The sequence below is a fragment of the Lichenostomus cassidix genome, chromosome 12 (genome assembly GCF_008360975.1).
Source record: "Lichenostomus cassidix isolate B80296 chromosome 12, HeHo_3.0, whole genome shotgun sequence".
In the NCBI taxonomy this organism is placed as follows: Eukaryota; Metazoa; Chordata; class Aves; order Passeriformes; family Meliphagidae; genus Lichenostomus; species Lichenostomus cassidix.
Window position 1 is genome coordinate 17,156,243 of NC_139493.1, and position 22,889 is coordinate 17,179,131.

The following is a 22,889-nucleotide window of genomic DNA, read 5'->3' on the forward strand; positions in this document are numbered from 1 at the left end:
AAAATATTAAGTGTCCTTTTGCTTTATAAAGTTAATCCAAGGTAAAGTTAATGGAAAGTATTCACTTTACACTTAGGTGTGGAAGAGAATGGGAACAGTTTTATTTTTTTTCTATAAGTAGTAACTTCATGGGATTATAATGTCATATTTCTTCATAATACATAAGTGCTTTTACTCCTACATGTACTTTCACAAAATGTAAATTTAGTGAGTCACAGTCAAAGTACAAAGGCACTGGGAGTTAGATTATTTTGCTTTATGCAGCAGAAACCATTATTTGGTATCAAGCCTCAAAACTTTTAAATCATCAAAGTTACAAAAGTATTGCAATAATTATAGTAAATAATGTGAATAAGCTACTCAGTTGATACCTAAATTTAGTTTATGCAGAGAATTAATAGACATTTTTGTTTTACATTTGTAGAATAATTTTAATTAGAGGCAATTAAGTAGAATTACATTACTCCAAAGTAAATTGCTGCTTTCCAAATGTCTTTAAATCTCCTTATATTCCATTAGTAAGTGAAAGCTTACAGTAATTAAAGTTTGACTTGTTTATATTCTATAGGAAGAGCTAGAAAGGAGTTCAGGGAACCTTTCCATGTGGAAGGGTTTTACCAGATTGCAGACTGCTCTGATTCCTCCTATTTGGAGCATTTTTTCTCCAAAGCATTTGGTACTGCTGCTGCTGGAGCCAGGAGAGATAATTAAATGGACAACTGATAAAGCTCTCCTTCTAAATCTCTCCTAAATCTCTAATGATGCTTCTGGTGGTGGCATTGTCTTGATGTTTTATGTGTCTGATATTTCAGCTGGAGCAAATATCTGAACCACAAAAGGCTCCTCTAAATGTCTGCACAGGAAAGGTTCCTGCTGAAATTTTTACAGCATGGTTATAGCATCGCCTATGTTGTGTCCCACATTCAATTCCTTCCTTTTCCATTACCGCTTTAGCAGCTTGCTTTTGCCATAAATACTTGTAGGAACAGTCTGGGGACAAAGCAGTCCCTCTAAAGCCTCTTTCTGTGCCTTGTGACTCAGCCATAGATCTTTAAGAGAAACTCAGGATTTTGTTCCGGAACAGCATCTGGGAACAATGAACATAAATTAGTAGGTGGGATACTTGGAATTCACTTTTATGGCCTGAATGACTGGAAAGAAATGAATTGGTTATCCAAAAGCTGTGGAGAGGAGGAGTAACTCCTGCTGCCAGTAGTAATTACAGCACAAACAGGTCCTTGCCAGTCCCACGGGGAAGGGAGCTAGCTGGCCCAAATGTGTTGGCCACCTCTCCTAGAGTGCAAGGAAATGCTGTTTTGGCACATCCTGAATTGCATTTCCCTCTCCCTGAGTGGGGATTGGCAAATGAGGTGTACATAGCAGGCATTGAGATGAGCAACAGCCTTTAATGCATCCTTCAACTTCCTTTTTAGATAAGTTTTCAAGATTTTAGGTACAAAAATTAGGTTTTCACATGAAGAAGCTTGGTTTTTCTAATGGAATTGCCACTGCTGTGCTGTCTTCTCAATCCTTAGGCAACAGACAAAATCAAATACACATTCTTTTCAAAATATTCTCTGCTGATGCCTGCGTGGACCAATGGTGGTGTTGAGATCCAACTGCTGGGAAATCCAACATGAAAAATGAATATTGCAAATGTGATTGCAAATATCATTAAGTTGGCTTTAAAATCATATCTTCAACATAATTATTATGGGTTTTCTTTTTTTTTCATTATTTTTCCTTTTCTTCTTTGTGGTTCTTGAATATCCAAGAAAGCCAAGAAAGGAAAGAAGAAACAAAAGTAAGAAGAAAAAAAATTAAGAAGAAACAAGTTGGCGTCTTTTTTTTTTTTTGTTGAATAGAGTAACTTTGAGCTACATTTTGAGAGTATTTAGATATTTTTTCATGTCTCCTTTTGAATTCTCATAATGGGTCTTGGTACCTTTCTTGGAGCTGATCCATGTGATGTTTTTAAAATTAGCAGCAGTAAATTGTCAGCTCTTTAGTCTGTAAAAGCTTGGTAAATGTGGTCCTGAGGCCACCTTCCTTTTAAGACAGGATAACCTGGAGGGAAAGTGTGTAAAATTAAAACTAACACATACCTGGGTTTTCTTTTGCTTGTCTGTCTTCCTGAATTTGCCTTGGCTTTTCTATTCCAGACCTAACTTGTGTATATATATTATTTTATATATATACACACATATGTTTGGGTTTTTTTACACTTATCCCCACCTGTTTTGCCATGTAATATGCTGCAATCAATATAAAGCAATTTGGAAATGTGAAAGCTGATGATATCTTCTGGTTTGATCATCATCTCTCTGTTAAAACCAGAATTTTCTGGCTTGCTGAAAACATGGCATTTAGTTCTTGCTATGGCCAGGCTGTGACAGGTTCAACAGCTGTCTAATTACAGTTTGGTTTTGAGGCTGGTAATTAAAATAAGTAAAATCCAGGTGTGATAGCTGGTAATGAATCTGTTCAAGTATCTTTAAGGCAGCTGGCAGATATACACTGAAGTGTTATGGACAATGCAGGCATTTCTGCCATGTAGAAATGGCACAGAATGGCTGTTTTTGCATCGTGTCGTGACAAACATCCCTTTTTCCATGACAAGCCTTGACTTTAGAAGATCCAGTCAGGATGGTGTTGCTACAGGAATAGCAGGGTGAGAGTTTGCTGTGGTTCCTTCTCAGTCTGTCCTGGCCAGGAGAAAAGGATCCCCACCTTCCTGACAGAAACACGAATTTCTCAGTCTAGGGAAAGCAGCCAAATCTGCTGGGTATTTTTATGGTCTGTGCTACAGTCCCCAGAACTGGACAGAAAAGTTCAGTAGTGGAAAAAGTCTTACTATTATCCTGCAGTAAGAGGATATGCTCATTTATTTAAGGAAATAGAGGTGTTAGGAATTTGCATCTGCCTCCTGCTCTGGTGATGCAGGATCATTACATTAAAGACAAAAAGGCTTCTCACCAGAGCTCTAAACAGCACTTCCCAATATCCTCTTTTTTTTTCCTCTTGGGAATGGCTTGTGCCAAGCTGCATAAGAACAGCAGTTCCATATATCTCCCCTCCCTATAAAGTACATGAAAAAGGAGGTTTATTATCGGGACTATAAATTCAAAAATCTTTTTAATGTGATTGTGGATGTCCTTTGTGTCATGTATTTCATGTACCTGAGTGCATTTTGATATTGTAGTGAAATCTATTATATTTCAGACTGTTAGAAAATTGAATGCTTATTTTAGTCACTTGACAGCAGTATTTTCTCACCTGCTAGTAGCTAAAAAGTCTATTGCTCAGGATTTATTCTTGAAAATTATTTTTCTGTTCTTTGGTAATAGAACATTTTCCATGGAAACTTAAACTTTCTTTCATAGCTTAAGGATTAGAACCAAATAATACTATTTTAAATTGATGAGTTTTATTCTTATTACCTTTCTTCTTGTCAAGTTAAATGTGTTATGTATGAAATACAAGTAAAATTGAAAATGCCTAGATATGTTTTATTCCATATTACTTTCTGTTGCTTTTGGTGCATGTTACATAAGAGGATATTAAACAGACTGTCTATATTCACTTTCAAAGTGTGAAGAAAATGATGGTTAAACATCTCTGCAAATGAAAATTTCAGCAGCTTTTATGTACTGTAATTTAATGCCAACCTAATTACCTCTATTTTGATAACATATAAACTAAACACTGTAACACAGGGTATGGCAGACTAGTTAATAAGAGGTTTTTTTTTTTACAATATTTAAATATTCTTTTCATAGTTGTGATAAAATTTCCTCAAGCTTTATGTGAAATCATCTTGGGTTGGTGTGTGCAGTGTTGGTAACTCAGGTTCACTTTGACTTCCAACTCCCACCTGGATACCTTAATAGTGTTCAAATTTCATTTAATCATCAATGAAACAAAAAACAAAATCTGCATATCAAGCATCCTTTTTGAGTAGTTTGAAACCACTTCAGGCTTTTCTCATTCTTTGAAAATATGAAATAATTTTGTAAGCTTCATCATGATGCTTCTGGAGCTTAACCATCAATGGCTGTCCAGTCCTGCCCATCAGACAGCTCTGAGTTTTTAGGAGCTGAGGGTTTGTTTGAAAGAGGAAAGATCTGTGTGGTGACCATTGCTGTGTTTGACAAGCGAGCATGGAACACCCACCACAACACCCACCACATGGAGCACCTTCACCCACAACACCCACCAAAACACCCCCACAACACCTTCAGCTTTCAGCATGGAGCACCTTCAGCTTGCAGCATGGAGCACCTTCAGCTTCCAGCATGGAGCACCTTCAGCTTTCAGAATGGAGCACCTTCGGCTTGCAGCATGGAGCACCTTCAGCTTTCACAACACCCACCACAACACCCACCACAACACCCACCAGCATGGAGCACCTTCAGCTTGCAGCATGGAGCACCTTCAGCTTGCAGCATGGAGCACCTTCAGCTTTCAGGCTTGTTTTGAATGCCCAACAATCAGTGAACTTTCAATGAAGTAAAAAGGGAAGGCCCAGGTGTTTGCTGTGGAGGTGCTCAGCTTGCAGAAGGAAGGTTGGAGGTGTGGAGTCCTCCCTGAGCAGAGCCTGGAGGTCACAACTGTGCTGTGAGCTGGGCTGACCTGGGGGCACATTGGGAACACCCAGAGGAGTGAGGTGGTTGTGCTGCTTGCAGAAGTGTCCCTTATAATTGAGCTGAGGGCTCTGCTCGGTTCCCAATTAATAATCACTTCTGTAAACAGCTCCTTTGTGCCAAGGGAACTTGACTGGATTTGGAAACATTGCTGGGGAAATTCCAGCCCCTCACAAAAATCACTGTTATCAGTGTGTGTGTGATAGTGGCAATTAGAAATCAGAGACTTTTGGGAGAATTAAAAGAAATCTGTGATAAGAGGCTTGCTTCACTATGAGGGTGCTCATTCTCAGTCATCTTTTAGCATTTGCTTGAAGACCTGTCCAGAATTCTTTCACTGTTTTCATCACTCTGCCACCTGTAGTAGTTTCTGAAGAAGGATCCTCTGAACTAAAGGCTCCCCTAACCTATTTCCTAGTCAATCTTATCCTTGAAAGTTCTCTTTGTATTTCTTTTAGACTTCAGCCAGGAAATGAACGTTCAAGGAAAAGTCATTTCAGAATGATGGAGGGCAAATCTGTAAATAACCACAGACTTTATAAATCAAGGCATATATAAGGATAGTCAGATTTAGGGAAAGGACATAAAGTGGTTTAACTTTTCTTTAGGATGATCCTGCAGAGCAGTCTATAAGAATGTGCAGAACTGATCTCCCAACAAGACAGATGCTCACAAAACCACATTGTAGACTAGTCTGCTTTATTTTATATCTGTAATTATTGGCAACTTAATCTGTTGTGCTGTTTGTAGATGAGTACCTCTCTTTGATTTGTTCAGTCAGTGCTTGTCTCACTTGATGGTCTAATGAAATTCCAAGATGAAATGGTGCCTGATGCCCCTGGCAGAGAACTTGCTGTGGTGCAGTTCCTTTTCTGCTCACATTATGGAGCAAAACCCCCCAACAAACAGCAAAGAAATATCCTCCTACGATCACTTGACATTTAAGGAAGCAGCTCAAGTTCCATTTTCCATATTTCATCCAAATCCATGTAGATTTCTCAAGTCTACAGAGGCTGCAGTTTCTTCCTGAAAGGGAGAAGATGCACTTTATTGATAGTATTCTGATGTCTAATAAGCCATGTTGGTTCACTTCTGGTTTTGTGTGTAACTGGCTATGTGTGACTCTATATTTGTATTCTGTTTTTCTATGAAGCACCTGGTATTTGCTCAGAAATACAGAGACATGAATACTTTCACTAAACCTTTCTCTTTGGTTATTTCAGGGTTTATATGTGTGTGTAAACCTCCTGTGAATTCTTAGCCTTCTTAGAGCTTGATTATTATCTTCACACTCCTGTGTAAGGATCACTCATGCAATTCCATGCCTGCCCTGTCAAAGGCAAACCTCCTTGGAAACATTCTCACCCTGATTATGGTGACCTCTTTTCTTTCAGGGAAAAGAGCAATGGAAGCTTTTCACTTCAAGAGCTATACATACAATAATTGTTTTAATCCCTGCATTCTCAAGCTGGCTCTTGAAATTTGAACTAAAGGGAAATCACAGAGTGGCCTTAAACACCATCCAGTGCCACCCTCAGCCATGGGCAGGGACACCTTCACTGACAGGAAAACTAAAGAATCGCTCCCAAATTCCTTGGTTTAGGTTCCAATCTGAATTTAAAGTTGGGGTAGATAAGATGGTGTGAATGCTTCCAGTGCCACTCTCTCCAAAATCTGTGTGCATTTTTGTGTAAGCACACAAAAGGGCACATGTGCATGCACAAACACATGCAAATATAAATGGAGAAAATTATGACAAATGATGCTAAAACAAGTTAGGATTTTGTCCTCTCCAGCACTAGGTAAGTTGCTGAATTAGTCTGAGGTTTTTTCCCTTGAGTATTAAAGTATCACAATTTAAAGGTGTTTAGTTCAGCTTAATTTATTGAGGAATTGTGTTTGAGGTTTTCTTTGCTTTTTAATACTGCTACTGATAAGTATTCTCATGTGTCCATAGTGGTAGAAAGGAAGAAAATGTTAAGTGACTTAAGACTAGTGATACTTTACTGTTAACATCACAACTTCAAGAAATCTGTAGGTCTCAATGGGAAAATATAAACTCCAATCTGCATCAGAGAGTCTATTTTAATGTCCATCCCAGCATTTCAATGAGCAATATTTCCATGTGGATCCCAGGATTTGCTCTGAGAGTGTTTTGCCATTAGTGCCTCTCTGAGTTAGGGAAATCCTGACTACTTGGTGTAGAAACTAATCCAGATAGGAATTTGGGATTAAGGATTAGCTGAAATGTTCTGGGTTTTACAGCAAAAAGGCATTTCCAATTGTTAGAGTACGAGGAAGCTTTTTTGATCATAGAACTCTATGTTAGAATTCTGAAGGACCTTTTTCTACTACTGCTTTATGTTAGCACCGATGGGTGATTAGGAAAAGGAGCAAGGAGAGCAGAAGAGGCTGGAGGAGCTTGGCTTGGCATTCAGAACATGGGCAGCACCAGGAAAAGTCTGTGATCCTTTGTCTTCAAAGGAAGATCCTTTGTCTTCCCCCTCCCCTTCCGAGTTTCTGAGGAGAAGGACAGTTGCTGATTTTTAATTTTTTTAAAAGAATCTCCTGCTGAGATAATTTTTTCCCTCCCCTTGGTGCTAGGCATAAACTATGCCTCTTTCTATCTTCAGCTTCCCATCTGTTAGCAGAAAGTGATGAGTCTGAGGAAAACTGCTCTGGAAAGTAGGGTAGCTTCCCTCACGAGGAGGTGCTGGGAGGGCTTGACAAGTTCATTGTGACCATTTGCCTTCTTTGCCCTCATTGCTAATAATCAGCAAATGGCTAGGTTTAAACTCGTGCTAAATATTTGTCTTTTAATTCCCTTTTCTGGCCTTAAAATAAATCGAGTTTGTTGGGTTTTCTGTTGCATATGTATGATTTCTTGCCGAGTTTCCAAAGAGGAAAGAGTCTCATGAAGAGAAGTGTTGAGGAGGTGATTCATTCCCAAAACCCAGATTCCTTCTCCCGACTTGGTGCTCCTGAGTGGGGGCAGGAGAGGGGGAAATGCAGAGCGAGGAGCTGAAGGGACTGAGGAGGAGCTGCAAAGACTTGGCAGTTGCTCCCCTTGGAAACATTCAGATCAAATCTCTCGGTGTGTCTCTGCATTCATCCCTTTCCCCCCCAACACTTCAATAATTCTTGAATCCTTGGGCCAGTGGGACTCTGTTTGGCAGGCAGGTAGAGACAGAAAACAGGGAGTTCCTGCCAGCAGGGAAGGCAGATGACCAGGCTGAGGGGAAAGAAAGCCCTGAGGAAAAGGCTGATGATCCCTGCTGAATACCAAAAAGCTGCTGGGGAATAAGATCTCCTGAGATGTCACTAATTTGGGAAGAAAGCTCCATTTTAATCTTGCATACAATTAGACAGCAGAGAGGCAAGCAAGGCTTCATTAGCTCAGCCAGTCACAGAGGGAGTTTCTTGATTTCTTCCTCTCTCAGTTGTGTAACCATTTTCCATTCATGATCCCTTCTCCATGCCTTCTTATTACTGCCATTCTTGTCTGGCTGAACTTTTAGCTTAGCTTGACTTCATTTATTCGAACTCTTGCTGCTGTTGCAGCAGAATGCAGAGCTGTGTGTCCTCAGGAGCAAGAGCCATGGAAGGTCTGTAGCTTTCCTCATAATTAGAAAAGCTTGGCAATATTGGAAATCAGAGTTTTACTTATTTTTGCATTGAAAGCTTGGACCTTGTCTCGTATTCTCCTATATCTTGTCTTGTATTCTCCTATATCTTTTCTTATTCCTGATCTCCTGCTTTTTGTGGGCTCTGTAGTACACTCTGGCCTTTCTCTGCAAAAACTTGTTTTCTGTACAAATTTGGATTTCTTTAACGATCCTAACACTACTTTTGTCTATCAGGGAGCAACTTTTCCTGCTTCTGTCATTTCTCCTTACTGTTTTTCAATAATAATAATGAAAAAATGTGAAACCTTGGTTATTTAACACAAATATTGTATAATTGTTAACAAACCTGATTTAATTTCTTTTTGTTTTTAAAATTGTTTAACACAAATACATGACTTAATAATAATAATAATAGCGTAGGTTTTTATTTATGGATTAATTAGTTTTAATTAATTAAAGAAACAGAAAGCCATGTTTTTGTACTCCCATTTCTGACACACTGGCAGCAGCTATGAATTATCCATGTTTGGTGTGTGCTTTCCTTGTTCTTGCATTTACACCATTATTTTATAGTGTCAGAATGGTGTTGCCTGCATTTCTCTTATGTCCATTAAACAAACACCCAATTTCCTACTTATTGATATCTTTTGACATCCAGACATCTTCCAAATTTCATCCTGTCATGGAGTTTGGAGGTTTGTCACTGTTCACATGTGGGAAATATCTGTTGCTGGACAAGCTGCTTGTCTTTCATGTTGTTCCATCCTCAATTTCCTAAATTCTCCTGATGCTTTGCTTTCCATATTCTGGTTTATTGTTTTGTCATGCTGTTGAAAGAACATGGAAAGGGTTGTATGAAATATTTCTGAGTCTTCTATCCAACCTTTTTAGGGAATATTATCCTTCCAGGTATCTGATCCTGCTTGAATCTTAATTCTATTTTGCAGTTTGCTTACAACAACTGCTGGGACATTGTGGTGATTTTAAAGAAGCTTTAGACATTTTGTAAAGACCTCTCTCTTGATTAATTTTCATGTACATTTAGCATTTGTAAAATCTCTCAGGGTTTAGGGGGGATTTACAACGAAGACCCTGAACTGTGACAAGTGAAGGAGCTCAGCTATATCAGATGCTGATACCTGGTGTTTAGAATGAGAAATACAGGAACTGTTTGAAGTTGTAATCCATGCTTATTTGGTCCTAAATACATTCAGGTATCCAGCAATTTGGTTCCTAAGGCCTATTGAAAGCCACTGGTGTTTCAATTCCTAAATGAAAACGTGTCTGTGCCTCTCCTGGCTGCATTTATAAGAATATCCTCCAGCTCAGTTTCACCTCTACAGTAATCCTCTGTTCCTTGTTATCTGTTTAGATAATTTCCAACTCTGCTGTGCTTTGAGCTCTGTAAATGCTGTTCCACCATCAGCCTGCTCCCCAGGACACCTCCCAGCAGGACATCAGCTGCTCTGGCAGGAGCTGCCCAAGGCTTTACCCTTCCTTTTATGGATTCTGTGCCACTCTGTGTTTGGGCTCCAGCAGCTTTGTGAGACCCCTGGGATCATTTCCATCCAGGCCCCTAAATCCAACCCTCAGGAAAAGCCTGGGTTGTGCTGGAATTGAACTGGGGTACTCTGGAGACAAATACCTGTGTCTGGCTGCCAGCCCTGCTGTGGGTTTCTGTTCACACACAGTTCACACCTTGCTGTCAGACACAAACCTGCTTTACAGCACTTCTACACTTGTTTTACATTTTCTTCCTTTGTGGTTTATTTCTCATGTTATGCCCAGTGCTAGAGAATACAAAAGATTTGGTTTTATGAGGCATCATGATGTAAAACTTAATCCAGTTTCAGGTCTTTAGTATGTTTTGATATACTGTTTAAAACAGTCTTCTGGAAGTGGAATATTCACCTACCATACAGGCTTGGGGTCGTGTGAGGTTCTTGCTGCCTTTTGTTATGTTTTCCAGAATTTAGCTGCAACTTTGTCACCTATGTCCCAAAGCCAACTCGCAGCAACCCTGTGTTCCACTTACATAAACTTCATTTTTATATTTAATGAAACTTGACTTCCTGCCCAGAGATAAATCTTTGATGCACTCCGACCTGCCTGCATTTCTATTACCTGTGTCTGTAAAATCATTGTCTAATAGTAGTAAATAAAAAAGAAAATCCTTGTTGAAAATATTTGCTCAGTGAGCAGGGAAATCACTTTTGACAGCTAGAATATGCATTGGACCTTAAGGCAAACAAACAAAAAAAAAAGATTATATACAGAAGGGCTTTTCCTTTCTCCCCAGTACTGTAAGGGAGGTTGATGGGGAAAGTACTGATGAAAAATACAATTAGATGGCAAGATGCTTTATGTTGCCTAAAGCACATGTAAGATTTACTCACAAGAAATAGTTTAGTTATGTTTATAGAAAGCCAGGCAGGGGAGAGATAATGAGTCCATACAGTGGCCAAAAGGAATTTCTGTGTCTAATCCCGAGTGGTAATTGGTTTCCTTTTCCTAAATGTTCCTTGTGAGTTACTATTTTATTTTGTAATTTTCTCTTGTTCACAAGGTTCAGAATTAGGAGGCCTGCAGGCTACAAATCCCATTTTCAGTGCTTGATTTTTTCTCTTTGTTCCTTTCCTCCTTCCTGCCCCCTTCTGCTTACCTAAGTGCAGCTCTGTCCTAGCCAGGTAGTCTGGCCAAAATAGCTGCTGCCATCTGGAGCAGTCCCTGTGAACCTCTCGGTGACTTCCTCTCATTGCAAATGTCAGCTTGAATCTTCTCTCCCCTGCTTGCTGCTCCTTAATTTTCTGTTCATTTTGCTATTCATTATTCAACAAGGTGACTGTGGTGTTTGATTGTGGTGATGTACAGTGTGCATGAAAAATGCTGTGCAGGAGAGAGCTCTGTTCTTCCCCCTCTGTCTTCCCCATTATCCTAATCCACATCAGGGTCTGCTTGCTACTGATATGTCATCTCTCCTGTGAGAACCATAATGATGTATTGCAATTATATTTAGATCCAATATGAGTGCAGAGCTGTCTAAATTTTGTTTTAAACGATGCAAAGAAAATAAAATTCAGACAAGCCATTATTTTTCAATTAAGATAATTTTTTTCATATCATTCCTGACACATTTTTGCATTTTCAGATGTTTGGTGAATTGCTTTATTTCCTGATAAGCAAACCAAGCCTTGCTTTCTTTCCATGATGATTATTGCTGCCACTTGCAATTAGATGGGAATGTTTTGTCAATTTTGTTCTGGTTTTACATAAGCCATGCTTAGGGTTGTTTGAAACCATTTTCTAGGATCTTGATAAGGAAATATTAGGAGCACATTGAAAAATAATCCTTGCATTAAGTTAGTTTAACAGTGATTTTAAGACAATCTTCTGAATAAAAATATGAATGTTTTAGGCTGCTCTTCTGGTGAGTGGTTTGGGTTAGGACAGAGGCTGGCTTGTGGCTCTGGATGGTCAGAGCTGGCAGCACGAGGCAGTTGGGCTGCATTTGGCTGAGCTGAGCAGGGTTTGAGCAGTGAGCTCTCTAACTCCCCACAGCTCTGCCAGCAAAGCTGAGCCCAAGGGCCCTTGGGGACAGCAGTGGCAGAGAACTCCAGTGCTTGGTGGCTTTAATGGTCTGAAGGGCAAAGTGGTTTTTACTAGATCTGTTTTCCTGAGCATTTCCACATCTTTAAGTTAGAAATTAATAATACATAATATGTACATTAGAAATTCTCATTTTGTTGAAAATTGAGGGGTAACGTGATTGTCTCATCTTCCTGTTAGGTATTTGTCCTACCCTTTTGAGTCCTCTGCACTTTGGCAGCATTCACACAATCCATCCAATGCCTCAGACTGTAGCTATAGCTGTCTTCATTTTCCAAGAAGAACTTTCAGGGTGGAATGCAGACCCATCATTTACAAAGGGCTATTTCCATTCCAGCTTTCACTCTAAAGTGAAATCCATCTTCTCTGGGTCAAAACTTTGAGAGCAGAATGGAGTGAGGGACAATAAATGGTGATGAGAGAAGTTTACTAATGAACAGAATTTTAGTTCCTAGGGCCAATCTTGGCATTGAGGTGTTCCTGCTCAGGAGGGCAGCTCTGGGTGTGTCCTGCCTGGGGGAACTAACACACCTCACACTGCTCCTCTTGGACCTTTTGAAAATATTTTCCTCCTGGGTTATTTTCTCATATGCCCCATTATTAGATTTCTTCACCTCATTTACAGCCAACCCTTGAGGAGTTAAGCACATAAGGAAATCCTGCAGGATATGGAAGCTGTTTTTTTAATTTTAGGTGTTAATTTTAAAGGAATAGACATTTGAGCAAGTATTATTACTTGTACAGAGACTCTTTCAAGTACTAAAAGTCTGGAACAGTCTCTGTCTTTCAGAGGCAAATAAAATTTGCCTTTTTTTCCTGTGCCAGGTTGAATTAATTGGAAAGAAATGAACCTGTTATTTCTGACTGATTCAGATGAGCTTAGGAAGGCGATTTAGAAGGTTGGTAATTCTGAGTGGGGAACAGGCTGGCATTTTGCATGAAATATCTAAATTATTACTGGTGATTACAATATCCAAGTCAGGCTGATGAGCTTTGTTGCAAGGCCATCATTTAGCAATCTGCAGCAGCCCACTGAGCAGTTTGTGCTTTATTGGTGACTTTGGGCAATAGTGTGAGGGAAAGAAGGGTTGCAGAGGTGCAGAGCACACAGAAATGGCTGTAAAGAAGGAGGAGATGATGAAAACTGCCTCGGTCACAATGCAGCTTTGCAGAGAACTTTTTTTACTCCCCATCTGTCACATTTATTCCCAGACTACTCGTGCTGGAAGTGAAGTGCTGCTTTAGACACTCCTGGTGACAAAGTCTGGAGAAGGCACCACAACCGTGGTGACTCTGGACTAACTCTGTGAGGATGAGTGAGCTCTTGGCTCCTGGGGAGTGCTGCTGCTCAGGGCTGGGAAAGAGCTCTGCTTTTCCTGGGAAATGGTGTCAAACAATTCCTGCAATCCACAGAGCAAATCTGCTGGTGTGGGGCTCCCTCCTCCAAGGGTCCTTTTCAATTAACTTGGCTGAAGCTGGAGGGAGATGAGCAGTTTTCAACTCAGTGCCTGCTTGTTCTTATAAGTATGGAGAGTCTGTCCTCTTCCTTTAGCTGCTCTGGGTGCTGTTGAGGGATTTATCTTATCTACTTTATTATGTATTTGCTAGATAAGAAGCAAAAAGCATTGCATTTGTTATTTTCAAATCAGGAGGCAAGGAGTAAATATTTAATGTTATAAACAAATATAAATACTGAATATAATGGGTTTGGTTTTTTCCTTGCAATTTTTTGGCTGCAGTTACTCAGACGCCCTCCTGGAAGGCTTCAATATGGATGGTGCTGCAGGATGGTGCTGCTCCTTCCCAGCATGATAGTACATTTTTTAATGTGTCATTTCTGAAATGATAATGCATATGTGTGGCTGCTGACAAATGCACCCCCTTTTGTTTCCCAGAGTAACAAGTTGTTACACTGGCTTCATATTTATCCTCTTCATCTCTGAAAATAATGAAAACTTCTTTTGCACTCTGATTTACCTGTGGTAGAAGACAGTATTGAGAGTACCTGTCTTTCTCCCACCCTGAACACCTGCTGGGCTCATGCATCAGCTTTTCCTCCTGAACACTTTTCTGTCTTTAACTTCTCCTTCAATATGCAGCATCCCTGCCTCACAAAAGATGAGTGTCACTGTGCCCTGAGGAGTGTGGGTGTGCCATTGTGCTCCCTGCGATTCACAGCTGCAGGAATGTTCTTGCCACTGAGCCATTGTCTTATTTTCCCACCTGCTCTTTCCTTAATTGCTGTAAATTCCAGACTTACACTGGTGCAAGGCTGGGTTAGAGCTCAGGGCAGGGCTAGAAACACCAGCGTGTGCACATGGCTCTGGTGTTCACCTGTCTAAGCAGGGAAGTGCCTTTTAAAACCCCTGAGCTTCCTGGCCTTGGAAGGACCTTAAAGCTCATTCAGTGCCACCCCTGCCATGGCAGGGACACCTCCCACTGTCCCAGGCTGCTCCAAGCCCTGTCCAGCCTGGCCTTGGACACTGGCAGGGATCCAGGGGCACCACAGCTTCTCTGGGCAACCCAAGAAGCCCAGTTGTCCCTTGCCTGCTGTGGGTGGTTTTACTGCTCCATCAGAAGTACCTCCCAGCCCTCACTAGAGAGACTCCTAACAGGCCTTTGTTGGTCTTCTGTCCTTTGGTGCAGTGAGAAGTGTTAAACTCGCAGAGTTTGGGTCATTTCCTTGGGTATGTCTTGTCTGTTAGTGCTCATGCATAGACATTCCTGCATTATTACATTTTTAGCATTATCATGTATCAGTTCTGCTTCGGTCCTGCTGAGCATGAAGGCTAATCCAGATCCCAAAAGCAAGTAAATGCCAAGGAAAAAATTGACATTTACCACAGAACCTTCTATACAAATTGTTTATTTCATCCAAGCATGGAGCTGGATTAAAAATTGCTAAAACATCCTGTTGCAGCTGGCTACTCAAATGATGCTTTGGTAATGTTGATAAGGACTGGGGTGCTCAAACAATGCCTAGGGACAGGTGGCCCCTGCTGCTTGATGGGCTTCTGAAAATCACCTACAACTGTAAGTTTGCATAAAGAATTAAAGAATAAATGCACTGGCTCAGGTGCCCAGAGAAGATGTGGATGCCCCTGGATCCCTGGCAGTGTCCAAGGCCAGGCTGGACAGGGCTTAGAGCCACCTGGGACACTGGAAGGTGTCCCTGCCCAGGGCTGCGGGTGGCACTGGATGGGCTTTAAGGTCCCTTCTAATCCAAACCACTTTATGATTGTGTGATTAGCTGATGAATTCTGTGTAAGTCACCTTGCTGCACAGTGCTGGTCCTGCTGAGAGTGTCTCCACTCAGGGATCAGTGCTGCCCAGTGAGGAACAATCTGTGGAGCTGCAAGCTAGTCAAGTTCTCATTCTTTCCTCTGAATGCAGTTGGCATCTCTGGTGTGGTTGTTTAATTTGCCATGCAAGTGCAGTGGTTATATTTGTGTATGATGGAGCAGGGAAAATGCCAAGCTGCTCCCTCAGCAATCCCTGGGGTACATTAAGGGAAGACCAACAGGTGACCCTCTATCCATCACAGGACATTCAGTATCTAGGGCCAGTGCAGCAATTTATGGATCTGTTTTACACATCTTTGTGTGAGGTAGAGCCTGGATCCCATTTTCCCGCCTCTTTCCTCGGGCTTTTGGCATTTGTTAGGAGCTCCAAAACAATGCTTCGTTTCTTTTGTCTTTATCATTTTTCTCTCAAACAGTTTTCCTCCAGGACTTTACTTCCATTATTTCCATTTATATTTGAAATTTTTGCCTTCCAGCTGAAATTTTTACAGTGCCTAAATCAAAATGGCCCCATTATAAACGTACAGTCAGTTTGGTAATGTAACAACTTAATAATATTATATAAACATGTTCCTTGCAAGAAAATTTGTTTTGAGTGAAACCATATGCACATGTTAATGGGAAATATATTTCACACTTCTGCTTTTTTTGTCATTCTTTGTATTTGTCTCAATATTTATTATTAGCATCCTTCTGAAACTTCTCTGATGAGACCATACAGCAGATTTTTTTAAGCTGTAACTGGAGTACAATTTAAAATGTCTTGGATGGGATTCCAAACAGAGCTGTACGAGAATAAAATAATATGTAGTCGCTGATTGATTATATAGCTATAATTATACTTAGGGACTGATATTATATAAACCACTGGAGCAAAGCTCCCTCAATAGATAAACTATCATTCACTGTTTTATGTGTAAATCAATCCATAAGGACTTCTCACCATGGAGCTTCTGCTGTGGAATTTGATATAATGATCTTTGAGTTCCCATTGTGTTCTTTGGAGAGGTTGCACTACTCATTTGGACTCTTTCCCACCTTTTTCCTACAGTAAAGCAGTTGCAATACTTCTGGGGAGGTTGAAGTTGTGAATTTTGACAGGTTTGAGGTAACCTCCATTACTTTCCAAGATGACACTGCATTTTGTTTATCCTGTAAATCATGTCTCTGAGGAAGATCTGCTTGGCAAGCAATGCTTCCTGGTGCTTGGTGTCTCACACCTCAATTTTCTGGGAAATTTAGTGTGGATGATTGTTTAGCTGTCAGCATTGGCTGTCCACTTGATATAAAAAATACTGCTTCATCAGCAAGAGATTTGTGTCCAACCTACAGGCAGTGGTGATTGGGGATTAGCGTTGGGTTGGGCTGGGAGGGACCTTAAGGATCATCTCACTCCACTCCTCTGCCATGGCAGGGACACTTCCCACTGTCCCAGGCTGCTCCAAGCCCTGTCCAGCCTGGCCTTGGACACTGCCAGGATCCAGGGGCAACCACAGCTTCTCTGGGCACCCTGTGCCAGGGCATCACCACCCTCACAGGGAACAATTCCTTCCCAATCCCCCATCTCTCCCTGCCCTCTGGCACTGGAAAGCCATTCCCTGTGTTCTGTCCCTCCATCCCTTGTCCCCAGTCCCTCTCCAGCTCTCCTGGAGCTCCTTTAGGCACTGGAAGGGGCTCTGAGCTCTCCCCAGAGCTTCTCTTCTCCAGGCTGAGCAACCCTCAGCCTCTCTCCATAGGGCCCATGACAAATATTTGACTGTTCTTTGCTCTGTGTGCTTGTGTGAAAATGAGAGAGCTGTCATCCCGTGTAAGGCCATGCTTTAGATCAGTTTTCTGCCAGGCTCACTTCTCTGTGGAGGGGATCAGCTCAGAGCTCACCCATTTGAGCTGCAACTGCAGGGTTTGATTTTTGAGGGGTGTGTTGTATAGTGGGAATCTGTGTTGAACTCCATCTCCTGCCTTAAAGCCCAGTAGCATCTGGAAAGTTTTTTCGCACTTCTCCTCCTCATCTGACCAGGGAGAACACTGCAGCTTCCCTTGGCTCTGCCGAGTGCTGCCTGCTCCCTTTTCCAGCTCCCATTCCCTGCAGAGCTCTGCCGGTGTCCCCAGCAGGGACAGCTGAGCTCTGCTTCCCTTATTGTCACCAGCTTTTTCTGAAAAGCAAAGGCCTTCTGTATTATCTTGTAGTGGCTTAGTTTTCAAATGACTCCCTTTGTGGGAGGCAGTTTGGGAAGAGGACAAGTATCTATTGGGTTTTAAAATATGCAAATATATGGATTTTCCCTCATCCACGTGCATGTAGCAGGTCATGAGCCATTTACCAAAAAGGAAAACTGACTTTCCTCCTTTTTTATTAATAAAATATATTTATCTATGTGTTTATTCCCAGGTGCAGTAATTTATTTTCATTTCCCTGGCATAGATGCCAGTATTGCTCATCTGCATGACTCCTATATCTGCTGTAATCTGAAAACATGAGAGCATAATGCCCCTCCCACCCCTCTCTCTGCTGCTCCAGTTGTCTGCACTGGACAAATATTCCCTGTCTCCTGTTCAGTGGCAGCTGCTGCCTCTGTACAGCAGCTCCTTCTAGACCAAGTTTGCATGTTACACACAAACTTATTTTCACAAAATCATTACTGAAATCCAAAATGTGGCCTCAAGCTTTAAAATATCTCTAGTTTTCCTGGGTTTTAAGCGTTTGGATTTTATTCTCCTCATACCTAACAGATTTTTTTTTCCCCCCAAGTCCTCCTCCTGTATTTCTTTTTAATCCTGCTTTTCCATGCAACACTCCTTTGCATTTTATTTTTTCCCCCAAGTTTCTGCCCAGATGGAGAGTTTTATATGTTCTTAACTGTCAGGTTTTATTGTGCAGGGTTTTTAACAGCAAGGTCAGTCCACGGGAAGTTCTGTTATTCCTAATGAAGGATAGGTGGCACTCTTGTTATTTTTGTTTGGTTCCTGAAATAAATCAGGTGTATGTACTCTCTCAGATTTCTTTTTATAGAGTAAGTGCTTTAGAGTGTTCTTGAGCATGAAGAGGATTTGATTTTATTATTATTTTTTTAATATGAACACGTACTTGAGTTGCCTGAGTCTGTGGCTGGATCACAGTACTCTCTAGGAAGAGAAAATGTTATTTTTATGAAGACCTTAAAGAAGAGTGCTCATCTGTATGGCACTGCCTCATTTTATAAATAAAATTTGGGTTTGTTTTTTATTCTCTTACTATTTCATAAGGCAAAGAACAAAGCCAACAAAGCCTTTAATATAATTTAAACTCCAGTTATTAATACCTTTATATGTTGTATTTTCTCGTTAGTTTTGGATTTGAAGCATAGGCTTAAGCTGGCATGGTAATCCTAGCACTGCATGTTAGCAAGTCCTAAACAGTCCAGAGAGCCTTTATTCCTTCAAGCAGGGAAGTAAATCTGTATTGGCCTAATTCTATCAATTCCTTGTAAAATAGGATACATTTGTGACTTTGAGAGTTTTCTCTAATGATCTAAACATGCTGAAACATGGTACAGTTCATGCTGCTGGAGGTGTGACGTGCTTGGGGCTTTCTGGAGCTCCAAAGGAAGGTTCAGTTCAGCTCTCTGGCAGATTTTTCCCGCTCAGGAGCTCAGTTCCATGGAGGTGTTTTAACCTTGCTGCTTGATGAGTGCAAATCAGATCAATGCCATTGCTCCCCTGGGCTGACAGATTCATCTGGCTGAGGCCAAGTGCTTCAGTGACCTCAGCCCTGTTTGTCTTCCTCCTCCTGTCAATCCATTGATTCTGTTCCAGCTCTTCCCAAAAAGGTGCCCCACAGCTGGAAGGATAAGCAGACATTAGAAAAGTTTCCATCCTGCCTCTGTCCAAGAGCATGAATCTCTTCCCTATGAACATTTAAATATTTTGTGGCATGTTCTGGCCGTGCAAACATCCCTGGGATGGGGTCATGGCTTGCCCAGTGCCCAGATGGTTTCCAGGGAATTTTTCAGCTCTCTAAACAAAGCCATTCCCAAGCTCTGAATGTCCTGTAAAGCTACTTTGGTTGTGCAGTTCAAATAGAAAAGGAAATAGGTAATGTGGAAAGGAGATGTTTATTCCAGACCAAAAAATAATACATTTGTATGGATTTCACTGAGCATTTCATAATGGGTGTTACTCCCTAAGCATAGCATAATGTGCTTTGTGGGTTTTGAGATATTTTTTTCAATACTTCAATTTTAGTTAACTACATTTTAGATTTCTGGACTTGACTCCATGCCAATACAGAATGAACTTTGACAAAGGTAAATCTTTCTTGAAAGATTTTCCAAGCTAATTTAGATTTTTAGATATCTTCACTTTAAAATATTTAGTTAATGTATATTCATTGGGGAAAGAAAGCTTGATTTTAATTTTCATGATGATTGAATTATGGAATTAAAACTTGATTGAACAAGTGATTTTGTTTTATTGGATGAAGAAACATAACTCGGCAGTTTATTTGGCAGTTTATATTTTTGGTGCCATCTCATGAAACCCAGGCTCATGTATTACTCATCCCTCCCTTCTCCTGCAATGTCTTCTGGATTTTTTTATATCTCTTTTTAATTTCAATACCCTAGAGTGTTTGAATTGAAGAGTCTCAAATAAAAATCTATTTTGGGGCAGGAAGTTTTCTTGATGTTTTGGATAACATTTACTTTTACTTTCTAATGCCAAATCATCTTGCAAGCTGATGCCATTAAGGCAGAGAATTCTGTGGTTTGGATAATAATACAAGTCCCAAATGGTGGCACTTATTGAAGTTAACACTTTTTGCCCAACTGTGGGAGTACCAGCATCTTTGAGAGATTCCAATTTTGGTTCTTATTTATGCTTGACATTTAATGTGCTTGACATTCTGATTATTTTACACCTACCTAATTTCTTCTAGCTCCAGGGATAATGACAATATTTTAAGCATCTGTGAAGTGTAGCTTCATGTTATTGAGCAGGTGCAATGCTACAAATGGAAGGAAAAAGTCCCTAAACTATTTCTGGAATCATTGTTTTTTTGTGTTGCGTATCTCAGGGCCAGTTAGAGTTGCTCACCAGCTTGGTCTGGTTGCCATTAGCTTTACTAATATTTTATATTATTTTATTTACCCATATATCTATCTGTGTGTATATAGATGTAAATAAATCACAAAATGTTGGACTGCCTGCTCCCATGGTGTCGTTTGTGATCTAGGGGCATTATAGAGATTTGTGAGTAGTTACTAGGGACTTCTATTTTTTCCTAAATTTTTAATCAAAACGGACTGTAAAATAACACAGTATAAAATTCAGCCCTTTAAACTGCACTCACGTGTCTGTGAGACACCTTTAGTGTAGAATTTAGAACTGCCCTGTGTCTTGGTTTATGGATAATTGGGATGATAATGAGAAATGAAAATATAGGGGAAAAAAATTACCCAAGTGATTGTAAGTACACTCAGTGTAAAGTCTTTACTCTCCCTTTGCAAAGTAATTTCATTAATCTTTTTGAGCTCTATTCCCATTTAATTTGTGGTTCCCTGCAGTCATGTCAGGTTTTAGGCTCTTTTGAAAAGGTTAAAATGGTTACCAGGGAAAGAGGGAGCAGGATGAAAACAGTGGGAAAACCAAATTCTTCAAATAAGTGCAGCTGGTGGCCACAATTTCCTTTTTCATGTACTGGGAATCTCATGTTTCATTTGATTCTTGTAGTTGTGAGTAAATTGACAACATGGAGAGTAATGAAAAAAAGTTAAAATAATTTGTTTTACACACCTCTGTGGCCACATGTTAAATACTCACCCAAGTCCTCCCAAAACAATCACCATGGCCCAGCAAGGGGTCTTTGAAGCAGCTCTGACTGAATGGGTTATAGGGACAGTTTTAAAAATTCCTTTATTTTGCAATCTTGCCACCTGGTGGTACAGCCTGATAATAAATATTTGGTTAGAAATCTGTTCCAAAAGTCCTATTTTCTTTGGTAGGCAAGGTCTTGAGAGTGGAATTGAAGACTGGATCCCAAGTAGGTTCCTGTTTTTAGCAGGTTCAGTGTGTTCTTCCTTCCGTGTGTCTGTGCTGTGTGTCAGGGCAGTGCAGAGCTGTGCAGCCCCTGGTGTTAAATATCATAGAGTGACATCAGAGAGTGCCTTGGGCTGGAAGGGACCTTAGAGATCATCCCATCCCACCCCTGTCCTGGCAGGGACACCTCCCACTATCCCAGGTTGCTCCAAGCCCTGTCCAGCCTGGCCTTGGACACTTCCAGGAATCCAGGGGCAGCCACAGCTTCTCTGGGCACCTTGTGCCAGGGCATCACCACCCTCATAGGCAGAAATTCCTTCCCAAATCCCATCTCTCCCTGCCCTCTGTCAGTCTGAATCCATTCCCCTTGTCCTGTCCCTCCATCCCTTGTAGTCTCTCTCCATCTTTCCTGCAGCTCCTTTAGGCACTGAAGGTCACAATTCAGTCACCCCAAAGCTTCTCCTCTCCAGGCTGAGCAATCCCAGCTCTGCCAGCCTTTCCTCCCAGCAGAGCTGCTCCATCTCTGCTCATCCTGGTGTCTCTCTGGACTCTCTGCAGCAGCTCCAGCTCCTCCCTGTGCTGATCCAGGGCTGGGGCAGCTCAGGTGGGTCTCACCTGAGCAGGGCAGAGAGGCAGAATCCCCCCTTTCCTGCTGCCCACGCTGTGGGGTCACATGGGGGTTCCTGAGCCCCACTGGGCCTGGGGCATGTGCAGCCTCTCATCCACCAGCTCCTCCAAGTCCTTCTCTCCAGGGCTGCTCCATCTGTTCATCCCCCAGCTCCCAGTGATTTCCACAGACATGAGGGAAGAGAAAGTCTGGGGTGTTGTCCTGGAACACTGCACTGTGCATTAATCTTCAAAATATACTTGAAATACAGTTTACAAAGGAATGGTGTCCATGCCCTGAAATTCCCAGACAAAATTATGCAAACAGAGCTGCCTTAAGTTACAGTAAGAATATTTAAGGGAGGTTGTCATACCTAAAACAAGTCCTATAAACCTCAGCAATATGGAACTTAAATGTATTTGGATGGTTTCAGTGTTCATTTGGGCACAAGGTGGAGACTGCCTGAAGCCCATGACGTGCAAAAGCTGGCAGAGATGACACTCAGTGGCAGGAGCATCGGGAAGCTCACTCCTTCATGCTAATCCAAGATGAAGCAGATGTGGTCTTACTGGTGTCTGCAGGGAAATCCTCATTTATAATGAAAGATGTTTTCACATAGTGTTCAAAGGGCCTTAAACAATCCGGTTTTTGCAAGCTGAATCCAAACATGATTTACTGAGGGGTGTGATGAATTGATCATTAGCTGGAACTTACAAGTCAGAAGTGGATGTTTTCTCTCCCAGGAGTGTCCCCTCCGGCTCTGCCATATGCTGGGCTTTGACACGAGAGGAGCTGAATGTAATTCTGGGACTTGGGTCAAAAATGGCATCGTGCTGCAGCACAATGGTTCCCTTTCCATACAAAACCATGAAAAATGGATTTATTTTTGAGCGTCCTAAAGGTGCAGTGGGGATTGTTCCCACATGGAACACCTGCACCCCATCCACAGAGACCTCTCCTTGCAGAACTGCTTTCTGTAATTTCCATGAACCCTCCTGAGCATCTCTCATGGAACCACTCAGGATGTCACTTATTCACCATGACAGGGCTCTGCTGACCTTAAGACCTCTCTATTATTCACTCCCAGGTTCTT

The 22,889-nt window shown here is 41.2% G+C and overlaps 1 protein-coding gene across 9 annotated transcripts in view; it reads left to right on the forward strand.

Moving 5' to 3' along the window:
• ATP2B2 (ATPase plasma membrane Ca2+ transporting 2) overlaps positions 1-22,889 on the forward strand; it is a 380,463-nt gene that overhangs the window by 108,277 nt on the left and 249,297 nt on the right. The gene's annotated exons all lie outside the window — the stretch shown is intronic.